The following is a 24,933-nucleotide window of genomic DNA, read 5'->3' on the forward strand; positions in this document are numbered from 1 at the left end:
ATAATGTAGTAGAGTAGCCAGATGTTCTGGAAGGCATGAGACATGATGCAATGAAGAGCTGACTGTGTTAACAGAAGCCTTTTGCTTCACCTCAGATATTCTTGACTGCTTCATTTTTCCAAAATATCACCTGCCTCCCAGACCACACTGATATCACTTACTGCAGCACCCTCACTGAGCTTCCTGAATCACCTGCTTGGAGTCTGATTTGAAGTCTCAGGCTGAGCTCTATTCATGACACATGCCCTTCTTCTTCAGAGCTGGATGAAAAGGTGACATGGGATCTGCCTTACTGAGGGATCACAGGGGAACAGATGATGTGAACTGGGTGTTTGAAGGAGTCAGACCCCCAGAGATAAACCCTGACCAGCCGAAGCAAGAGATGGGAGGGAACAGGCCGATACCTTCCTTCTCCTCTCCTTTCTGTGAACTACTCTGAGATGTGTTTTCTGTGGAGCCCTCCAGAGAAAGGGCTATGTGCTCTAAAACCATCCTCACAGCACGCAGTGGTTTCTCTGAGACTGAGTGAGGAAATGGCCAGCAGAGGAACTCAATGATTGTTTCTCACCTTTTCTTGCTTTACTTCTATTTTTTAAGTGCATGTCAGTTGAGCTTGCACCCAGCCCCCAAATGTGTGTCAGTGCTTTTATCCTTGCCCTGAGCTTTGCTTTTAGAAAACCTAGGCCAAGAGCATGTCTTAGTCAGTCTTATTCCATGGTAGACAGTAGAGGTAGTGGGCACATTGTACTCAATAAATTCAGAAATACTAAGTTAAACTGAATGAAGGAAAATAAGTCAACAATCAACAGGGGTGTTGGCATTTGCAGTCTGTTTCTTCATGTGACATGAAAGATTAGCATTAGTAATAAGAGAAGAAGTATCTGGAAGCAAATCCCCTTTTCTGCACTTTGAAATCACAGTCCTAAAATCGGATCATTTTCAAGTAACCAAAGCTGAGGGTCATTCTGGAGAGACTTGAGTTGCTAGGACTTTATTTCCCCAGGCCCTTTTTGGGAAAAGCCAGATGACCAATTCTCCTATAAAACTCCTTTGAAAACAATCCCTTTTCCATAAGTTGGTGCTGAAAAGTCTCCCACTCACTTCTCTTGACTTATTGTGATCTAATTCAAATTCTAGAGCCTTCTTTAAAAAAGGTCTTGTTTATCCATAGACAGACATTTAGAAAGATACAAATAAATAGATAGGTATGTAAGCACACACACACATACACACACACACGCACACACACACCAATATTAAATCCTACAATATCTCTTAAATGTTAGTCAATTTTCCCACCTAATTAAGAGCAGAGTGATAGAGCTTGCGGCTATGTTATACTCAACCCTCCAGAACGGGTGTGTAGGAGAAAGAATCTGACAGATGTGCATGGCTGGGTGGAGACTTGTTATCTCATGCTAAATTTTCTTCTCTAATAGCAGTATGGGTGGCTTGCCAAAACAAGTAACAGTGGGTATGTGATACTTCTTTTCTTAAGTGAGATCTTTATCATAGGAATGACACAAGTGAGCTCTTTGTAATCAGAGTGGAATATGCCAGAATGTTATAAACCTATCATTGTAGTGATTCTATATTTTTGTCACTACATTTATGATGAGCTCTGTGGAAAACTGTCATTGATGTCACCAGTCCTTTGATCTTCTCGTACAATTTGATAATCCCTTCTCGAGGTATGTAGCCATCTTGGTTAACCAGAGACAGTCTAGAACAAAAATACATTGCACAGCTATGACTTGGTACTGATTGGCTAGGTTGTCTTCCTTTTTTTATTTTTTTTTAATAGTGTCTTTTTTTTTTTTTAAAGATTATTTATTTATTTATTTGACAGAGACAGAGACAGCCAGTGAGAGAGGGAACACAAGCAGGGGGAGTGGGAGAGGAAGAAGCAGGCTCATAGCGGAGGAGCCTGATGTGGGGCTCGATCCCACAACGCCGGGATCACGCCCTGAGCCGAAGGCAGACGCTTAACCGCTGTGCCACCCAGGCGCCCCGGCTAGGTTGTCTTCCTTAATTTCAGTTACTTTATTAAAAAACTGTAGGGTCTCTACCAGCTTTAGAATTCTTGAACTTTATATGTAATTTATTTAATTTCCATAATGAGACTTGCTGTCTCACCTCATAGGACTTTTGAATCATAAAAACTTCCATCTCAAGTTTACTTACAGTTTTCATAGTTCACTAAAATGATATGTTGGCTGGAATCCTGCTACTCAAAGGATGGTCCAGAGACTGGCCATATCAGCATCACCTGGAAGCTTGTTAGAAATGCAGCATCTCTGCACTTAACCCAGATCCACTAAATAAGAGTCTGTGTTTTACCAGGATCTCCAAATAATTTCGATGCACAGTGAAATTTGGACTAGAGGGCTGGCACTGGGGAGATCTTCCAGGTCTGATGTCAAGGTTCATTGCAAGCCATCCCCTTCTCAACAGTTAGGTTAGCTCACAGGTGCCAAGCTGATTCTTAAATTACGTGAGCTGCTTGGCAGTGAGGAGGTTGGAACTTCCCTGCTATAATTGCCAATCAACAAATTGTTTTAACTGTTGCCAATGGCTCAAAAGATCTCTTCTACCGTAGTTTATTTCATAACTTCACATTTTTGTGTCTGTTGGAGAGATTGACTGCTATGGGTCAGCATTTTAGCCATTCCTCAGTCTTCCCATATGTACAGTATCTGTTTGGTTGTGACTGTAGAAGGTTTCCTTATATTGGTTGAAGAATACAGGTTGGTTTTTTTGTTTGGGATTATTTGATAAGTGACCCTGTTCAAATCAAGCACTATATTTTATTTCTTCCACCATTCACCTGTAACGATTGAATTTTGAAAATTAACCTTGTTAAATTAACCTTAAGTTAAACTTGTTAAAAGCAAACAGACTCTAGAAGTCAGATTTTGAATTAAGGCTTGTATATAGACTTATATACATATCTATTGTGTTTATAATTCAAAGGTTCAAATATAATTCCTTCAGATTTTGAGAATTTATCTAGCAAAACTCTGATTTCTTAGGTGTTATTTTCAAATTGAAATATAGATACTTAACCTCATCAGGAACTGTCAGTCTCTGCCCTTTTCCCAACACGTGCCCGTGCTCCACAAGATGAGTAACCATTCACTTGCGGACTGCCCTCGTTTTTCTTTTTCTTTTTTTTTTTTTTTTGATGGAACCAATGAAAATCCAACTGTAATGAAACTCCTCCCACTCTGAATCTGGGTAAGATCTGTGACTGCAATGACCAATAGGATATTATAAACATGGCACTAGGCCAATTTCCAGGCCAACTCCATAAATATTGGCAGCTTCCACTTCCTTGGAACATTCTTTCTTGGAGCCCTGAGATCATCATGCTAGAAATGTGGAGGGGCTATATATAGAGATGCTGCACCAGGCCCCAGCTGTGCTAGCCATGCTCGCTCAGACTCTGGACATGTGTGTGAAGAAGCCTCCATATGCCTCCAGCCCCATCTGCAACCTCACTGTAATTGTATGAGAAATACACAGCTGAATGTCCAAACCTCCAGCACCATGAGAGACAATGGTAAGTGGCTGTATTAAGCCACGAAGTTCTGTGGTTGGTTGTTAAATGTTAATAGATAACCAGAATAGTTGTTCTATGTCTGAGAGCTGAAACTCTTGGTTTCAATCGATGCTTTACATTTCAACATTGGTATCAGTTGAAAGCTCCCTGAAACTTTCACGGAAGTGCCATTCTGTCCATATGATGGATCAGAAGCAAGAACACAGCTGTAGCAATGTGTTAAGAGAAACTTTTGGGAAAGAACCTAATAGAAGCACCGGAGTGCTGTGTGGAACAAGGCTGCCCTGACACCTACAACAAATGGAAAAAAGAGAAACACTGGGCACTCATGCGACCAAAAACACTATTTTCTTTTCTACTCAGTGAAGAGTTGTTAGTACCTATTATATGACAACTGGGAGCATAAGTAACTAGATCTCATTCCTCATGGAGGACAAATGTTAGGAAGCTTGAAAATATACTGGTAGCCAAACACAGACATTTTCAATAATAATTATAGCTTATGACTTATTGCCAAATATAGTATGTGGTGAGAACTAGAATAAGACCAGATTGGGGCAGAAGTGTCGTATCATTTCTCCAAAGATACCTGAGCTCTTGTTCCTTGAACTGGTTTCAGAGTTGGTTACTGCTATGGGGTAAATATTTATGTCCCCCCAGTATTCGTGTGTTGAAACTCTAATACCCAATGTGATGGCATTGGGAGGTGGGGCTTTTGGGAGGTGATTCAGTCATGAGGATGGAGCCCTCACGTTTGAGACTAGTGCCCTCATAAGAAGAGCCATGAGAGAGAGAATTTCTCCGTCTTCCCTGTGAGGACACAGCAAGGAGTCTATCTGCACACTGGGAAGAGGGCTCTGGCCAGGAATCAAGTCAGCTGGTGCTTTGATCAAGGACTTCCCAGTGTCCAGAACTGTGAAAAATAAATATCTGTTGTTTAAGTCACACAATCTATGATATTTTTGTGGTAGCAGCCTGATGGACTGAGACAGTTATCATTGACACAACCCTGTCTCCTGATTCTGTAATCTCATATTATTTTTGACTCCAAATGTATTATCCACACCATTCACCTATCTTTATGAAGCACTTCGAATCTATTTCCAAAACTGACACTCACTTTTAAAGGATGACTTTTAATGAATCTATTAAAAATATATTATTTAGAGCTCGTGAGAATTTCATGAGAAGAATCACAAGTTATCTGGAGTAATGAAATATCTTACCATGCATTTAAGGGCGTATTTTAAAATGACAAAGCTAATCTGGCTTTAAACTTACACTTCATGATTCTGCCTTTGGCAGGCAGACACAGACACCTCAAGCACTTTCTGGTGTTGCAGATGTCCTATGACTGTTTTCCTCATTGAAGAGGGCAAGTTATGTGGGATTGAGGCACAGATTCACAGGAAGCTGCCACTGCTTTCCCCTCCCCACCATCAGAGTTTGTCTTTAGAATATGTCTTAGAGGACTATGGATTGCACTGGCCAGATTCAGAAAAGATAGTCGCCATTGCATATACAAGGATGATGCTCTTCTCTCCTAATGCCTAAACACCTCATGGTGGTCAATGACACATGGTGCTGATGGAAGAGTTACCAGCCTCAGCAACTGCACTGCTTGTTAGACGGGAAAGGAAGAATTTGAATAATATAGTGTTCCCTTTTTTGGAGAGATTTTCAGAGTTTTGAGGAATTAAGCTAGAAAGTAACAACAAAAAGATATCTAGAAAATCCCCAAATGTTTGGCTATCAAAGAGTGCATAGAATGTTGAGTAAATACATCTAGATGTAATTTGTGATATTTTCTTATTTCGTTTACATAACATTCAAAAACAGGCAAAACTAATGTGTAGTGTTAGAATTCAATATAACAGTCGTATTTGTGGATATCAGGGAAATGGTGACAGGGAAGAAGCATGACGGGCTTTGGGGCTATTGGTCATGATGTATTTCCTACTCCAAGTATGCACATAGTGTGAAAATGCAACATTTACGACTTATGAACTTATATATGTGTTGAATTCTAATACATAAGCTAATAAAAAATCACACCAATGAAAAAGGGGAATGGTTGATAATGGAAATCATTTTTAAAACTACTCAAGTAAATCATTCCCTTTCTGTTGCAAACCAAAATAATATCTATAAAATGAAAGAGTGACGTCCAATTTAGAAAGGGAAACAAAATAATAGTTACATATTTGACTAGACCTTATAGCAGTAAAAATTTCTGTGTAGAAATGTGATAGAAGAAATCATAAAAGAAGTATTTCAAGTGTTTAAGTAAATATAAACCTCAAGCTTCTATACCACAACAAGATAATAATGAAAGCATTAATTGCCACAACACATTGGGAAAATAATTTGTCACAATCATGACAAATCAATATCTTAACGTATAGTTGTCTATTCTTATTAATTTTAAAATAAGAACAGGGGCGCCTGGGTGGCACAGCGGTTAAGCGCCTGCCTTCGGCTCAGGGCGTGATCCCGGGTTCCGGGATCGAGCCCCACATCAGGCTCCTCTGCTATGAGCCTGCTTCTTCCTCTCCCACTCCCCCTGCTTGTGTTCCCTCTCTCGCTGGCTGTCTCTATCTCTGTCGAATAAATAAATAAAATCTTTAAAAAAAATAAAATAAAATAAAATAAAATAAGAACAAATATGAAGCTTCCAACTAAGGCTAAAAGAGCATGTAAACAATTATCTTTCATTTCTTGGAGATTTCCATTCTCCTGCTCCACTGTGGACCAGATGCTTTCTGAGATAGTGATACAGATGTCATCTTGGGACATCTTTTTACTCTTCTCACTCTTATACACATCCCCTATCTTCTTTGATAACTTTTTTATTTCTCCTTCCCTCATTGTGCTGAAGTATATCCTAGAGTACCTTACTTAGAACAGGTACATGTGAAATAAAACTTATGGGTACTTAAATATCTGGAAAATTTTTTTTTATTTTGCTTTCATATTTCCTTACACGCAAGTCTCCTGCTGAATGGATAGTAGTAGCCTGCCTGATGGAATCCTGTTTGAGGAGGTGAGGAATAGGCTTGACTCTTTTCAAGTATGACCTTTTACCTGACACCCCTGTTTCTGCTCATGTTTAACTTCCACTTTCCATTTTATCTGCTGCTTCCAAGATGTGAGCCCTTCCTGCACTCTTCACCACGTATCACCTCTTCTTTCACATGGTTTTCTTTACATATGTTTTTGGCTGCATGGTTCTCTCTGATATACTGCCTCAATGAAAGCCGCAGCAAGAAACAGATTTTTACAAAATAAGATTATCTGAAGAAGCTTTAATAAAATTAACAAAGCTGTGAGCAGAGTGTAGGGAGCCCAGACAAACAGGGGAGACCGCAGGGAATGGAGGAAGAGAGTAAATGAGGAAAAACCAATAGGAGAGAGGTTTTTGGGGAGAGTTGCCTTTGATGCAGGGATGAATTAGTTTGCAGCAACCTCAGAGGGAAGAATAGATTCCGTAACCCTAAAAATTTCTTTCTGAGGCTCCCTATTGTATTAGCCCAACCAGAAGTCAGGGGGCAAGGGCAGCCTTCAATGTAGTCCATGAAGGTCAGATTTCTGGGAGAGGGATTAGAGTAGGAAAAGGTAGAAAGTAGATCTGCAAGGGCAAAGGGAAAATATCCAACACACCCGGTAAATCAGTTTTCACTCTTCTATATGGATTCTTTCTTTCATAAAAGAGTAGATATTTCTCATCTAATACTATCCCATCTCTCTGGATAGTTTTACTTGCAGGAAAAAAAATGAATGTCACTAATCAGTCCTCAAGTTATTTAGCCCATTTTAATTTTTATATTTTCTTTATATTTTAGTTAATTGTATAAAATGGATCTAGTTCATTGTTATTTTTCTAGTCAATTTTTTTTACCACTAAATATTGTTCTGGTACTCCATTTGTCTACTATTTAATATTATGCCAATACAATGTAATCTATTTGGTTCTATAAAAAGTACAAAGAAATGAATTCACCCTTACTAATCTTTCTAAAATCTTTGTAACTATTTAGACATTTTAATGGTCCCCCAAAGGTGTTTGTGGGCTAATAATCCTAGATCTGTGAATGTTACCTTACATGGTAAAAGGGACTTTGCAGATCTGATGAGGTTAAAGACCTTAAAGTGGACAGGTTATTCTGGATTACTTGGGTGGGCCAAATGCAATCACAAGAGCCCTTATAGAAGAGGGAACAGGAGGCTCAGAGTCAGAGAAGGAGATGACAGGAGGATGGAATCAGAGAGTGATGTCACTACTGGAATGGGGCCATGAACCAGGGAGTACAGGCAGCCTTTAGAGGCAGGAAAGAGCAAAGAATGGATTCCCTACTGGAGCCTCCAAAGGGAAGGCAGTCTTGCTGACATCTTGATTTTAATCCCATAAGACAAAATTTTGGACTTCTGACCTCAAAAACTATAAGATAAATTTGCATTGTTTTAAGCCACTACGTTTGTGGAAATTTGTCACAGAAGCAGTAGGAAACTAATATGGGCCTTCTTCTTTTTCTTCTTCCTCTTTTTGTTTTTTTTTTGGTGATGAAGTTAGAATCATATAATAAGATAACCATACGGCAATCTGAAGTTGCGAACCCTCATCCTGGTTCTCAAGGCTAGGCGGCATCTCTGTTCCCTTGTTCTCAAGGCTCACTTTGGGGCACTGCCACCTTCATATTCGATGTTAGAACTCTAGCCTTCATTTGATTCATCAAACATTTCATCTTGTTATCATATAAGTGTTTTCACAGGTAATGTCCTCATAACCTGAAGCTTTTCTTTTGACTTTTCATTCAACTGCTTCTTCATTCTTCAGGATTCACTTATATATCTGTTCTCAGGGAATCTCTTTCTCTTCTCCAAAGACAGGTACCCCGGTTTATCCCAGCTCACATATTCTTCTTTTCAGTCCTATGAGGTATCACGATTAAAATAGTTACTTTTGTATATACTAGCAGAGGACTTTTGGGCACTACTTTACAATATGGACTTTAATTTTTAATGATAAAGTCAGAAGTACTTCTCTCACGAAGTTATTACAGAGAATAGTTGAAGTAATATATTTAGATTAGTTCTCCAAAAACAACCAAACCTTGCGGAATCTATTTGGAATTGCTTTTCTCTCATTCTGAATGACTAGATTCTTGCCTTTCTTTAGATCTATTTGATTTTTATTTTTGTTTTATTGTGTAGAATGCAACTTTCTTTTTTTTATAGTATATCATTAGTTTTTGGTGTAGTGTTCAATGATGCATTAGTTGCATTTGCTTATAACACCCAGTGCTAATCACATCACGTGCCTTCCTTAATGCCCATCACCCAGATGTCCCTTCCCCCTACCCACCTCCCTTTCCACCACCCTCGCTTTGTTTCCCGAAGTCAAGAGTCTCTCATGGTTTGTCTCCCTCTCTGATTTCTTCCCATTCGGTTCTTTTCTTTAGATCTGTTTTAAATGTAATCTCTTCAGAGACCAGGGTTTTACTGGAAGCAAGAAGTGAGAAAAATTTATCCAAGATTAGAAATTCCAGGGGTGCCTGGGTGGCACAGCGGTTAAGCGTCTGCCTTCGGCTCAGGGCGTGATCCCGGCGTTCTGGGATCGAGCCCCACATCAGGCTCCTCCGCTATGAGCCTGCTTCTTCCTCTCCCACTGCCCCTGCTTGTGTTCCCTCTCTCGCTGGCTGTCTCTATCTCTGTCAAATAAATAAATGAAATCTTTAAAAAAAAAAAAAATTCCAGCCACCCTACCTACCACTCAGGCCTTGTGCGGGGGAAAGAGAACTATGGGAGGAAGAGATGTCTGAGCACCACTTCCTGGCAGCTCTGCTGGAGAAACAAGAAAGACCCAATGGAAGAGATGATTGTACAAGATGACTAGAGCAATAGAAATTCTAATAAAATATGACTTTGTCCCAAACGTAGCACAGAAGCAACAGAGAAAACTGTAAGACCCAAAGGGGCCATAAAGCTCAGACAATGGTGATCCTAGGGCCACCTAGACTAGGGCTGAGGACCGTAGTGGTGATCCCACAATGACCCACGATCACTGACATACCTCTAGAGACGTAAAACCCTCAGGAGAACTGAGGTCATTTTCCTCCTGCAGAGTGGGGATTTAGAAACAAATATTAAGCAATAGACATACAATGAAGTTATATTTCTTAGACATCCCTAGATTGAGCAATAACGCCTACTAAAACTATTGTATAGTCTTTCTCTCCCATTAGTTTCGTGAGAGCTGGCACAAGAGTTAGCCTAAAACATTTCTCATAAACCTATCTTCAATAAAAACTTCTAGGTGAATGCCTAGAGCAGTTATTGACATTCTTATCCCTTAGGAAACATTCACATGTGAATTCACACTATACTTTCCATATTCAAAAAGAACTTTAGAATTATCTTTTTGTATTTCAGAATTTGTTTTATATACCTGTGAGGGAGGGAGGGAAGACAAAGAGTTATTGAAAAGGTCTAAAATCAAACAGGTTTTAATGAAAATGCTTTCTTCTTTGGGAGTAAATCTGAAATTTGGTGTACCAGTATATAATCAAGGCCAACTTATATTGAAAATAATACTGAGCTTTGTCTGAGCTCACTGACAATGAAAATATGGCTGGAAAATACAGCTGGACAGAATTAAGTTTGTTTCCTTCCACAGTGGTAAATGAGGTCAGTGTCTGGAATAAGATACTATGTCCAGTTATGTTTAGTCAACCTGGTGAACTGCCTCCAACCCTATCCCAAAGTATCAGGGGTTTGAAGGGCTTTACTGCCCCTCATCCAGCAATAAATTCTTCTTAACCAATAAAGAGAACATATCCTGACTTACCATTTGAAAATGTGGGGTCTTTACTTCCAGAAGCAGTGTTAAAACTGAATATATATTTTAAACAAAAAAGAACAACAAAAGGTTTTGAAACTATTTGTTCAATACCCTCATTTGACAGATGTGGAAACTGAGGCACAGGGAGTGATTCTACCATGAGAGTCAATCTTACATGTCTTCTAAATTACAATCCAAAAATGTTTCCAGAATGTTTCTTTTCACTTCATAACAAAACAATATTTAGAGGATTATCCATATCTTTTATAAGGTTTGCAAATATTTCTGTTCATCTATTGTTTGGTGGGAGATCTTGTGGCTAGGAACAAGCCTGGGCCAAGAGCCACATTGCATGGCTGAATAGAAATCTGAAAAGGTCTTTAATTGTACCATTTTTAAGATAAACAATTCATTCAAGTGTGTTTAAAAATCAGAGCAAATGATTCATCTTGATGTGGATCTGGCTACAAAAACGAATGTATCTCTGGGTGGGATTAGAAAGAAAGCCTTTCTTTCTTTCTTTTTTTTAGATACAGTATTCCTGCCCAGATGAGATGAAGGTACTCACAGAGCCTGATTGCTGTGATTTCAGACTACGATCAGTTGACAAGCAAAGAGAACCCTGAAGTTCCTTTACCTTTCAGGAAGTGTACTGGATATGAGGTAAAGTTGGTGGAAAGAAGCTGATATTTCAAACAACACACAGTGATTCCTTAGACTTTGGGAGTATTTAGAGTAATTTTCAATTAGTTATGGCAATGCCCCACAAGGGAGGCTAAGACAGGAAAGTGGGAAAGGCTAGACAACTTATGAGAAGAATTGAACTAAAAGAAAAACTTGAAGGCTGAGCTGAAGGTGGCTTCAGTGGTATAAATATGACCTACTTGACAGAGGAACACAGTCCAACCAGCCAGAAACAGCCCCCTAAAGTGATATTTAAATAAATTATAATGAACATTAAAAATATAAAACATAAGGGGGAAACCTGATGAACGTGACCACAATAAAATTAAAAACATAAATGCTTAATCATTAAAAGATACCACGAAGAGAGTAAAAAAGATAAGCCACACACAGGACAAAGATATTTTTTAACACGTGTAATGGACAAAGAGCTCATGTCCAGAATATATAAAGAATTCCTATTTATTAAAAGGAAAGAAATGAAAATAAAAAGAGAAGAGACAAAAATAGGCATTTCTCAGAAAATAGAAACACAGATGACTATACACCTATAGAATGTTGCTCAATTAATTGTATTACCAGAGAAATAGAAGTCCAGCCACTAAGCTGATATTTCATACAAAGTAGTTTGATAAAATTATGCAGCTGGATTATAGAAAATGTTGATGAGGATGTGGAGCAGTGGGACTACTGTCCCTGCTAGTGAGGCATAAATTAGCACAACTATGGGGGGGGGCAGTTAATGGAATTACCTAGTGAATTTGAACATGTTCATCACATAATACATGACGGTTCCTGTCTTCAGGGTCTATCCTAGGTAAACTTGCACCTGTGCTCTGGATCAGGCTATAGGCACCAAGATATTCACAGCACTGTCAGCAAAATACTGGGAAAGTCTAAATGCTCAGCCCGGCTAAAGGACTGAACAAACTGAAGTATTCGTGAGCTGAAGTAGTAGCCGCAGGAAGCAAAAATTCATTCACCATCAACAGGGATGAATCCCAAACACATAATGGCAGCAGATAAGCATATATGATCATCCTCTTTACATAAAGCATCAAAACCAACCAAAACTAAATAGTTTATTAAGTGCAGATACATAACCAGGTGATAAAAGGACAGAGAAAAGCAAGGAAATGACTGAGACAAAATTGAAGATCAGGGTTACCCCTTGCAGGGAGGAAAAGAGGTGGGAGAAGGTAGATTGATGGCCACAGAACTGTTGGTTGGCTATGGGCTACACAGCTATTTGTTTTATTATTATTATTTAGCCATTCAAATGTGTCCTGTAGGCTTTATCATGTTTGATATATTTCAGTATAAAAATGCCCCCAAATCAGTAAGCTGGAGAAGGGAAAGAATAACACAAGTAGTAGATGGGGAAAACAAGATTGAATATATATATTGAATATATATATATATAGATTGAATATATATTGAATACATATATAGATTATATTACATAGAGATTATAGATTATATTATATATATATATAAGTATATATTGAATAGATTGATTGATTGATAGGTCGGTCATTCTCCTCCTGGTTGACCCCAACACCCCTCTGCTAACTCAGTTGTGGCTGCCCTCTCTCAAGGAAGGTTTTCTCTTTTCTTTTTGGTCCAGCCACCTAGTCATCCTGTTCAAATCTACCCCATGCATTCTGGGTTAAAAACGTTACTGTTCATGAGAAACCATGGCGAATAATCAGACTCCCTCTTCTTCCCTTTCTAACCAGCTCACCATGAGCAGTTTCACTGGTGAGAATGTATGTGTTTTATGTTCAGGATACCGCACACATACAGTTCTAGCTAAAGCAGCCTTCTCTAGGGGATAGAGGGATCATAATTAATTTTGCCTACCCTGATGATCAGAACCTCGGTCATACTTGTTAGGAAGATGGGTTTGAAATCCGGATCCAGTGCTAATTTGCCATGTTATATTTGGCAGTTTAATTTACTCATATGGACTAGTTTCTTTACTTAAATGGAAATAGTCATTCCAGACGGTGCCATTGCAAGAACGCACGCAGAAGCCCAGAGCAGATTCTCTGGCACACCTCAACGACAGCCTTGGAAGAAGCTGTCAGATCAGTTCCAACGAGCCTGTATGTAGACAGAGTATTTCATGGAGAGACTTTCTTACTTTAGACTGACTGAACTTCACACTATGGTTTGAGTATTTTATAACATCTACCAGAAGGTTAATCTTATGTGTGTTTGTGTGTGTTCCCAAAACAAACGCTAAATGATATATAGAACAACAATTTCAAGTTTCTCAGCCCTAAGCATTGAAACACTCTTATCCACTTTGCACATTCGATTGCATTTCTTTATGCCTTGTGTTTGCATTGCCATGGGTGTTTTTATGTATCAGAGCACGTCTCAGGGATTGAGGAGAATGCACGACTCCCAGTTTGCAATCAAACAAAGTTCAGTCTTCATTATCATTAACTACGCTGGGGTCTTTGTTTAAAATTCACTGAATTTGAGAAAGTTCTCTCTGTCTTCAATACATTCAGCAACAAGTTTGCTGGCAATGACTTATCACCAGGGAATTGTACTGAGTTGTGCCTGCTGCACTGTTCTGCTCTCTCTCTCTCCTTCTGCATTACATCTTCATCTCTTAACAATGATCTCTGTGTTCTGCTTTTGAGCCAACATGGCCAAGTTGAGATTTATATCCATTCCTTTTGGCAAGAAGGAAATCGAAGAATACCCCTGTTACCGAGATGCCTGAACTCAATTGTTATACCCTTTAAAAACTAAGGATTTTACTCTCGAAATATTTTATAGTAATGATAGTGGAAGAGAAGCAAGTACAATTCAGAATGACCCAAGGATTTTTTTTTCCAATTAATGAGAAAAGATAAAATCTGATTAAACTCTATGAGCTATTCAGCAACATTTCTCCTATGTCTATTGTGGTGTTTGGAATGTGATCTGTTGTAAGGCAGCCATTCAGCAATATTCATTTGAATGAATTGATGTGTTCATGAATTAATAAAACTGATATATATGTGAGCAGCAAATGAAACTTTTAGTTCTAAGCCTTGCCATGACCCCGAAAGCCCTGCTTATTATTGAAGGCTTGATTATTGAGAAAATGTATGAGTCCCTAGGAATTCTTGTCAAGATATTCTAAAAAAAAAACAAAAAAAAAAAAACCTTTTTATTTTAGAATAGTTTCCGATTTACGGAAAAGTTGTGAAGATTTGACCTACATTCTGTTTTCTCTATTGTTAACATTGACCATAACTATGGTACATTCGTAACAACTAATGGACCACTGTTGATAGGTTATTATGGACTAAAGTTAACACCTAATTTGGATTTTCTTCATTTTTAGTTAATATGTTCCCAGATTGTACTAAGTGACTCTTCTTGCAAAGTGACCCAGATCATTTTGATTTCCATTTCATAAGCCAAAGCAAGCTCTGCAGGCATACCTTATCCCTGCAAGTCTACAAAGCTTGTGGAAGGCTGAAGAGATGAAAGCACGTTAGTCAACAGTACTAAGTGATTACTCTGATTAATCGTAACTCACATATGCACTGCAGGTTTACAATTCACAAAGCTGTTCGAGAATGTTAACGCACTTGCATTCCGGGTAGCAGGGACTTTGGAAAGGGAAGAATCCAACATTAAATAGCTTGTCTGGAGTCCGGAATTCAAACCCAAAACTTCTGACAATACTCTGATGAAACTATGATTCCCAGTAAACCCCGAATGTCTCCTGCCATCGTTTGCTGTGTTTGTTCTCATTGACGTACCCAGAGGGAAACTGAGGCCCTAGAGTGGGGCTTAGCAAACTTTTCTGTGACGAGGCAGGAGGCAGGCAGGAAGTTTTGAGGTTGTGCAGACTACGTGGTCTCTGTCATGAGGACTCAATTCTGCCCTTGTAGAGCGAGAGCAGCCGCAGAGAATACATTAACAAGTGAGCGTGCTCCCGTAAAACATGACTGACCAAAGCAGAGGGCGAGCTGGGTTTGCAGCACAGGCACAGTTTGCCAAGTGCAGCCCTAGACACTGGACGGATCTGTACAATAAGCTGGGATATATTGATATATATAGTTTGTGATACGTACAACTCAGAACCCATTGATTTCCTTACCCCATTATTCTTTTAAACTCTCTATCAATGTCTTTTTAATCCTTAGGATTGTATCACAAAAAATAGTTCTCTGTTCTTTGTTAATCTCCTCTTAGCATCATTCTGTATCTCATTGTAATTTGTGATTATCTCTGGCCTAATAGGATTGCTTACCTGCCCCCAAGAAGGAAAGTATAGGCAGATCAAAGTATTTTGAGGTTAGGCTTAGGGATACAGAAAGTTGAAATAAGAGGCGCCTGGGTGGCACAGCGGTTAAAGTGTCTGCCTTCGGCTCAGGGCGTGATCCCGGCATTCTGGGATCGAGCCCCACATCAGGCTCCTCCACTATGAGCCTGCTTCTTCCTCTCCCACTCCCCCTGCTTGTGTTCCCTCTCTCGCTGGCTGTCTCTCTCCCTGTCAAATAAATAAATAAATAAATAAATAAATAAATAAATAAATAAAATCTTAAAAAAAAAAAAAAGAAAGTTGAAATAAGACAGATACAGGACCTGGGTCAAATTGAAACTATAAAGGGTTAGCAAGACACATGCTAAAGTTTCCAAAAAATGAATCACAAATTTCAAAGCCTTCTTAGACTAATCTGTGCTGTTTTTACCCAAAGATGCCCTTTGTGATTTTGCTATAATCTACCCCATAGTGAAAAATCACTTAAAGTGACACTTTGGGAAAATGTTTCCAACCTTGCCTTTTATTTTATGCTTTTGTGTGCGTGATTTAAAAATATATTTATACAATTAGAAATCTTGTGTGGTCTTTATCACACACACTATATCAACAAATGATGGAAGACGCCAAAAATGTGCTCTAGGGAATTTTTGAAAGGCTTTCAGGTGATATTTACATAAATTACTTTCCTTTCTTATGTAATCACAATAAAGAAGTTGGATTGAGACTTTAAAATAGTTTTCACTATGGAAATATATTTATATACAGTTTGTGAATAACAGCATGCTTATATGTAAATAATACATATGTTTATGTAGTTTTACGTATATGAGCATACACATACCTATTTCTATGTATGTGAACATACACATACCTATAAAGCAAAGTTAGGAGTTTAAAAGGAAACCAGGTTGGTGGGATATAAAAGCTAAGGAGATTAGCAAGTGTTCCCTGTTATGTGTGGGGTACACCTAACACAATGTAATATTTTCATAATGATTAATGAACAGGAGAAGAATATTCTCTTCTTAAAGTTTCCTTGGCTCACTCAGGGTTATATTTAAGCTCCTTTGATATTCTGATACTTGCTCAAATGACTGAATAGAACCCCATTAGGACTTGGCCTCGTGTCCAGCTGTAAGAATTTGATGGATTAAAATGGGCCTCAATTCTTTGCAGCCCCTCCCAAACAAAAAGTCTGTTTTCCCACTGCTTGACTTTGGGCTGGACTTGCAATATGCTTTGACCAGTGGACTACAGTGGAGGTGATTTTGTATGACTTCTGAGAAGGGTCTCCAGAGGCCTTGTAGCTTCTGTGCGTGTCTCCTTAGGACACTGAGACCATGTGGAAAGAGGGGCCAGTCAACAGTCTGCACTCATCACCAGACATGGGAGTTTAGCTTATGGGAGCCTCTAGCCCCAGGTAAACAACCAGATGACTGTGGTCACGTGTATGAGCCCAGGTGGCCCTAGCAAGGGAACCACCCAGCAAACCTAACAACTCATTGACTGGTGAGGCATGGTAAATAATTTTTGTTTTAAGCCATAAATGTTAAAAAAGAAAACAAAATATAATTGTTTCAGAAAAACCCTAAACATGTTCAGTTTCTGAATTAGGAAATTTTGAGGTTAGGCTTAGGGATACAGGAATGAATGATGAATGGGTGAGTTTGTGTTTCTGTGTTTGTTTGTGTTTATAGGTACAGGTGTTGTATGGCTACAGTGCCAATAATAGTGGGTCACAATGACTATTTATTAGATACCTGATATGGGCGACACAGTGAGACGTATGTTTCTTCAAGCAACATCTTCTGTGGCTATTCTGATTATAGTGTGTATGAGTGTTAGCCAGAGAAGTAAATGTCCCTCTTCCACTTTGGCATGTGAACAATTTAATTTTCTATGTCAGCCAGAGAAGATAACATCATGGAAGCACACAAAAGAAAATATTTGCCTTCATAAAATTTTAAAAACTATGGCCAAATGGGTAATAAGCAAAATTAAATGATAAATTAAGGGGACATATTTGCAACTTATATCTCAAAAATCTAATGTTCATAAGCTTTTTGAAATTTTTCTAAAACAATAGGTGAAATTCAAACACCCAATAAAATAGAAACATAATATTACTAAAGTTACAACACACTGACATCTAAGGAAGAATGTGCATTCCAAAAAAATCTTGAAGCAAAAATTGACAATTACATGTTTACCGACCGGAGCTATTTTTGTTAATTTATCCATTTATTCAAATGACATTGTACAATGCTAAATGTCGGGAATTTTGAAAAGGAGAAAAACATAAGCCTTCCCTCAATTAGTGCAGATCCAAGTGGAGGAGAGAGAATAACAGAAAGATCAAAATAATATAGTGGGTTAGTACTAAGTTCTTGAAGTATGCAGAGCATCAAATGATTAGAGATCTTCTGCAAGAAAATCATAGAGAATCTTTCTCATAGGAGGTGAAGCCGAAATTTCTTAAAGGACAAGTTAGAATTTTCCAGCTGAAGGAAGTGCCAGGGGAGGGGAGGAAATTATTTGAGGGAAAGTGGTGACATAGGCAAATGCTGAGAGAAGTAGCCTACTGTATGCAAGGAACTACAAGATGTGTGATATGAGGCAGAGCTGAAAATGCTAGAAATAAAACTGAGGAGACACTGTACCCATTCAGTAGTTCCATCCATCCTGGATTTAACTTGAGGCAGGTGGAAGATGGGAGGGAGGAGGAGCCAGAAGGTCTGTGACATGTTAAAACTGGATTTTAAATGAACCTTGTTCTCTGGAGGATGACTTTTAGGGGTAAAATTAGGGGCTAAGAGACAGATTCAGAAACTGTAGTAGGAGTCCAGAGAGGAAAGGCGTAGGGTTAAAGACTACTCCTGGGTTTAGAGCTCAGTGTATCCATATGCAACTATGAGGTTTTTATTCTGTTTTTTTGTTTTGTTTTGCTTAGAGAGACAGGGCAGGGGGGAGGAGGAGAAGGAGAGGAGATGAGAGAGACTCTCAAGCAGGCTTCACTCTCAGCACAAGCCCAACACAGGGCTCAATCTCACAACCCTGAGACTGTGACCTGAGCTGAAATTAAGAGTCAGATGCTTAATCAACTGAGCCACCTAGTCACCCTGCAACTCTGAGTTTTTTTATTGCTTATAGTGGCAGACAGATCTAAGGTATGGCCAAGATCCCTGCCTCCTGGTGGTTACAGCTTTGCGCAATCTCCTCTTCTTGCATGTGGGAGGGACCTGTGATTTGCTTCTAATCAATAAAATATCGCAAAGGGAATGACTCTGACATCACTCGCATGATTGTGTTAAAATATATGAGACTCTACCTTGCCAATCAACTAGCGCTAGAGATTCTTCTTGTTATCTTGACAAATTAAAAGGCCATGTTGGAAAAACCCACATGTCAAGGAATTGTAGGTAACCCCTAGGACCTGAGGACAGCCTTGAGCTGATAGTCAGCAAGAAGCTGGGGCCATCAGTCCTTCACAACGAAATAAATTCTGCCAAAAACCTACATGAACTTCTTCACATAGGGGTAGGAAGTAGACTCGTCAGCCATTCCTCCGGATGAGAATGCAGCCCAGCCAACACCTTGATTACAGCCTTTCGGAAAACCCAGATAAGACTCCTGATCCTCAGAAATGCAGGGATAATAAATGTGCATTGTTCTAATTTTTTTTAATTTGCGGTAATTTGTTATGCAACAGGAGATAGCTAGTACAAGTATTTATTACAAAGTTAAATGTATTTCTCTATGTAGACAGTCAGGCTCTCCAGAATACAAAATTGTTCTGGAGCTGCTTTTTTAATTTATATCTGCCGTCTTAGCCTTTAATGGCCTGCATAACTTGCCTGTCTTTGAGCCCTCCTAATGGTCTGGTAACTCAGATTCAGTTTATGGAAATTGCCCTCAGCAATATATTTAAGTACTTTTGTTTTCAGTGCCAAAAATTCTGAGTTCTTGAGTGATATTTCTAGGAGTATGGCTTAGCTATCAACCAAAATGCCTTTTCTCTAGTGCACTGATCTCTTGCCAAGATGGTAAAGTTCCCCAAATCCCCTGAATGCTTTGATTGATTTTAATTACAGTGAAGTCTATTGACAGAAAGCTAAGTACCATTTCCAACAGCAACAGTGTTGCCAAGCATTATCAGAAATCTCTGAGAATTGAGAGGAAGTGGCTTCCAAAGGCAAAGCCCATTGAGTGCACTTCTTTGTCAATCAACACCTTCTCAGGCTGCCTCTTTATTGTATATTTGAAGGGCATTCTTCCATTCTCCAGTTTTGTTCAGTCTCCCCTCTGACCGGCGTCTCTTCAGCCTTCTGATATTTTGTCTCAGTTGTGAAGCTATTCTAAGCTTCTGAGGAGATTAAGAAATTAATATGCAAGCCCATTATAGTTTAATACTCACCTTCCTCAGAAAGCTACAAAAACACAAACATGTGAAAGGGAAGAAAAAGGACACATCTAGAGGTCACTTCTGAGGAGGTTATCATCGCACTATCCCTGGACTATTACAATGACTTTCTCACGACAGTGACCATACCCAAATTCCTCTGTAGCCCTGGTCCAAGTCACAACAACTGATTCTAGTAGGCAATCTAGTATCTAATTGTCGTAAGAGAATGGAAAATATTACAGAACGAAGTCTCCTCCAAGATGCTCTGAGAACGCTGCATTTCTCAGCACAGCCGTAAGGAGTTTCTAGTTTCTAGTTTCATGCAAGATGTAAACCTTGAGGCGGGTTCCGTGTGATGAATAGGATTTAGAGAGACAGAAGTTTTGGAAGATTAAGTGGGATAAGCACTCATAAAACTACAGATTGTATACACAATGGAGGAAGATGGATATGGTCAAGGAGTTTAGGGTGAGGATAAGTGTTGGTGGCCAAAGACAAGGAGGAACTCTGCCTTATTGGGATGGAATACTGAATTTCAAAGGAGTGGAAATAAAGTGAGGTTATAATTGGCTAGAGGGAACTTTAAACTCCTTAGTGAGAATTATGAGCTTGATACCAAGTACTTGCCCTTAAATTTTACCTTTCCTAGGGAGCTCTGCATAGCAGTCCTGTTTGATTTAAGAGCCACTCCTTCATTGTATCATAACTGCATTTTTTACAAGAGAATGTAAACGTCAATTTACTTGCCTTTCTCCTCCAGTGTCCTCAAGGACTGAGGTAATGACTTCTTTTGTCCAAAAAATGGGAGTGGGGTGGGGCAAGGATAGAGACAGGGGGATAGGGAGAAAAGAAAGATGTAAGGTATTAAACCTGAGAGTTAACCAAACCCTCTAGGGACATGCCCTATACTAGCTTAGCCTGTCAAACTGTAGTCCTCAGTTTCTTCACCTGAAAAAAGTGGAGTTAATAACAGCTATCCAGTCATCTTCAAAAGATCCCTGTGAGGGTCGAAAAGATATTGAATATAAGAAGACTGCTTTGGAAGATGTAAAACTACATAAATGTGACTTGCTGTTTGCAGGCTCTTCAGCAAAGTAATGCCATTATAAATGCGGTGTTTTGAGAAAACTCATATGCTGCGGGGAAAGAAAGACAACTCTAGTTTCACGGATGGTCATGAAAATGCTATTTATGTTATAAAATGTTGGAAATCCGCTAACTGACCAACAAGAGGGAGTTACTTCAATAAACATTCGTTTAGTCACAAGTTCGACTATTGTGGACCCAAAATAATGGGGTAGGAGAATCTTTAATTGTATGGGAAATTAGTAATACTATATGGAAAAGTTTTCAAAATATTACGTAGCAGTGGCAATGTATCTGTGTGTAAGTGTAGATGTGAGCTCGCATAGATATGTATATATATATGCAGAGGCATGCCAACAAATGTAGTATGGATTGTTCTTATTTTCAATTACCTTTTTTAACAGTCCGTAAGTTGTAAGTAACAGAACACGTCCCCTTCTGTACCACCAGCCTATGTTAACCCCATCCCCATATTTTAACTTCAGAGGAGGGTAGAAAAGGAAGCAGGGATCATTTTCAGCTTCTGTGTGACATGAAGTCTTTCTCAGAAGAGGAAGAGGGAGAGAGCTGGGTGAGCAATCGAGGTTCTATCACAAAAATGTAAATGACTGTGTTACAATCACTTTTTAACTGGCGGAGCCACCCAGGCATGCCACCAAACACTTTTTAAAAAGGAAATAAAGAGTAGCAGATACATCCTGGTGTGGGAGAGATTGGAACAGAGTAGCATAGTCCCCACTCCACTTTGGACTGGGTGCCCATATTCTCAAATTGACTCGAGCAATGAAGGGCATAAGGAGCCCTGAAGGGAAGCCACAAGACTCGGGTGTCAGCAAGCTCGATCCTCAACTAGCTGTATGACTCGAGGCGTATTGCTTCAAGTTGTTTCCTTGTCTATATGGAGTGGAAGTGCCTTCTACTCTGAAATGTTCTGTTTTTGTGAGTATGGGATTATATTAATCTGGCCACACACCGCCCTATATTCTGTCTTTCAGTATGTATTTATTCAGAACACAGGGAGTTTCTAACCCTTTTCCAGGGACCATCTGAGACAAGTGGAACAAAGGATAGCTATAACGTGCTGGGGTTTATTAACTAGTTTATACATCACAACAACCTGGTGAGGTTAAGCACTAGCGTCCACCACTTCATACAGAAGGAAAGGAGACCCCATGGGGTGAAATAATAGCAAGTAGTTGAGGAGCATTTACACCCAGGTACATTCAACTGCACAGCCGGTGACTTTCCCACTAACCGTGCTTCTGTGTTTCTGACCTTGTTTTAAATGAGAACTTGAAACTCATAAGGGCAGATGTGTATCTTGCATGGGTACCGGAATGTACTGGATAAATATTTGTTTAAGGAAAGGATGTAAGAAAGAGAGAAAAAACACTGTAAGGATCTCTGAACTGTGTAGGCTCCCCTCCTCCCATAAAAATGAAAGAAAGGAAAAGAGAAAAAAAAAGAGGGGGGTAGAGAGGGAGGGAAAGAGAAAGGAAGGAAGGAAGAAAAGCAGAGCAAATTTTAGGACAATAATGATTCAAATGCTTCTTCAGCAAAAACGGATGGATGAATTGAGGTTGAATTAGTCTGATTGTTCAGCATTTTCCACGTAGGTTTGATGTCAGATGCTTCTCCTTGTCTAATGGGGTCTATGGTGGGAGGCCAAGGGGGAGGCTAGTGATTGTATTTAATTATGTTCAAAGAAAGTTACAGAATACTCAGCAGATGTCAGGCTTACAGCTGGGATCCCATGACAAATGCTGCTCTGCTATCTCGCCTTCTACATTGCTGCAGCAAAGCAGGGCCCAGAAAATGCCCAGCAGACACATTGGCTGGGGCTGAGTGAGAAAAGATAACAAATCTTAAGGAAACATGTTGCTTATTATTCCTCATAATGAGAGCTGCCAGGGTGTACATTGAGCAGGCCTCCGGCTGATACCAAGACACAAAGGATCTTAATGCATCCCACACAAGGATGTCATTTGCAATCTGGAGCAACAAAAGAGAAAGAAGGTAGGCCTTGTTTCTTGATACTTTATATCCCAGGGAGGACAAATCACAACCACACAGTTTGCTTTCCCAAGCCCCACAGGCATTCAGAAGAAGCCTGTTGACTGCAATTAGGATACCCCAGCTTTTAAAAGCCAACCCTCTCAGCAGGCAGTGAGATTCCATCATGGGCCATACAGTGTGGGCATGTTTCAGATTTACCATGGAGGCAGGCTTATGCAAGGAGATGACGAGAAAGAAAACCCTAATGACTTAAAATTCACAGCCCCCTCAAGGAGGTCTCCACTGATGCCTCCCAGATAGAATAGGCTAGTTTCACACTTTGTAGGAAAACAGAACAAAACACATGATTTTCTGTCTATTCCTACCAAACTAGGCCCACCCCTATGATCACCTACACATGGCTTCCCTAAAAGCTAGTATTTCTCTCTCCACGTAAAGGCAGTGCTCTAGTATAGGTCAGGCCAGAAGTTCTGGGGAGTTAATGCCCCAGGATTTTTCCTCAGTGGATGAGGAACAGAATGTATGGATGAATGTCTCAGATTCCTCATGGTCGGTAGGGCAACACTATTTGTGTGTTCCGTATCTCCCAGTAAATCCGAAGATGAACTGAGCCCTAGATGTCACCCGTGATAAGCCACTCATTTTGACATGCTCTACTGGCATTTCTCCTTTCCCTATCTCCCCTACCCATTCTCTCACCTTGATTTCTGAGTTTGCGTCCCAAATCCTACTTGCACCAAAATGTTTGTCTCAGGCTCTGCTTTTGAGGGAAATCCAATTCCGGGAGTGGGCCAGGAGATTTTAAGATCTCCTTCCATGCTTCCGTTTACAAACCTTGGAGGGCACCTCACTGCCTATGGAATGGGTAGAAAAGTCTCAAGAGTCACATCTGTGATTCTTCTTAGAATGATCCTACACTAACATCCAGACTCAGGTGTGACCCTTCTTTCTCCAAAACATATTAATTCCAGAATACTCTTTATAATTTCATGATTTTAAGCCTTATTATGTGGGTTTACTTCAATCTGAATTCCTCACTTGGCAGATGTATATTTTTCTCCTTTGCCTTCTTTAAGTGACTTTTTACTCAATAAGGCTTTTTATGCTTTCCAAAGTAGAGTGGAGTCTCCCTCCCTGAGTCGGCATAACCTTCTGCAGATACCTCTATTAAAACCATTGACAGCCTTCACCACAAAACTATGAGCAGCTAGGGCAGGCACTGCCTTTTTCTTATCTTTGCATTCTCAATTTCTGTCATAGTGGCTGATACTTAGTAGATGTTTAATCAAAATGTGTTGTTTGGCTAAATGAACAAAGGAATGAAATATCAATCCTTGATTTTCAAAGACAGGTTTTGATGATTTTGCTTCTTTCCTCTCCCATTCTAGGTAAGAGGAAATGATGCAATTTTCCATCCTAGATTATCTAGGGAGTCAATAATTTTTTCTCAAGGATAGGTGACATAAAATATTACAACTTACCAGACTGGATGCTTTATTGAAATTGTGGTCTGTGTCTTCCTATATTATAGCATGTATTTCAAAGAATAACATGCTCCCTATTGGTACTCAGTACAGGGAGGGGTGATGACTAAGGCAGTGAGCTTGGTGAGAGAGACCTAGTCAAACAGTGGGAGATTTGGAACCACAGGACCTAAATTCAGCTCATGGTTTTGCTAGAGGTTTTAATCAACTCACTTGAGATTTCTGCCTCTGGGGGCACCAGGTGGCTCAGTTGGTTGAACAATCCACTCTTGGTTTAGGCTCAGGTCACGATCTCAGGGTTGTGAGACTGAGTGTTGTGTTGGGCTCTGTGCTCAGCACAGAGTCTGCTTGTCTCTCTTCCTCCCCCTGTGCCCCTCCCCCAGCTCGTACTTTGTCTCTCGCTCATAAATAAATAAAATAGTAAAAAAAAAAGAGTTCTGCTTCTGTATCTATAAAATGGAGATAGTATTTAATTTATAATGTATATTGAGACATTTGGTGAAACATTACATGCAAATGCATTTTATAAAATGTCATGTGAATATACACATGTATGCATACATACATGTGTCTCTATGT

General features: G+C 39.5%; 1 long non-coding RNA gene across 1 annotated transcript in view; it reads left to right on the forward strand.

Annotated features, from left to right (window-relative positions):
- LOC148109425 (uncharacterized) overlaps positions 1-24,933 on the forward strand; it is a 229,174-nt gene that overhangs the window by 122,285 nt on the left and 81,956 nt on the right. Inside the window, exon 3 of the long non-coding RNA XR_015725627.1 lies at positions 10,931-11,063. This is a non-coding gene — a long non-coding RNA (uncharacterized LOC148109425). The remainder of the gene's footprint in view (positions 1-10,930; positions 11,064-24,933) is intronic.

Source organism: Ursus americanus, chromosome 9 (genome assembly GCF_024610735.1).
Source record: "Ursus americanus isolate L20-20 chromosome 9, mUrsAme1.1.p, whole genome shotgun sequence".
Taxonomy (NCBI): Eukaryota; Metazoa; Chordata; class Mammalia; order Carnivora; family Ursidae; genus Ursus; species Ursus americanus.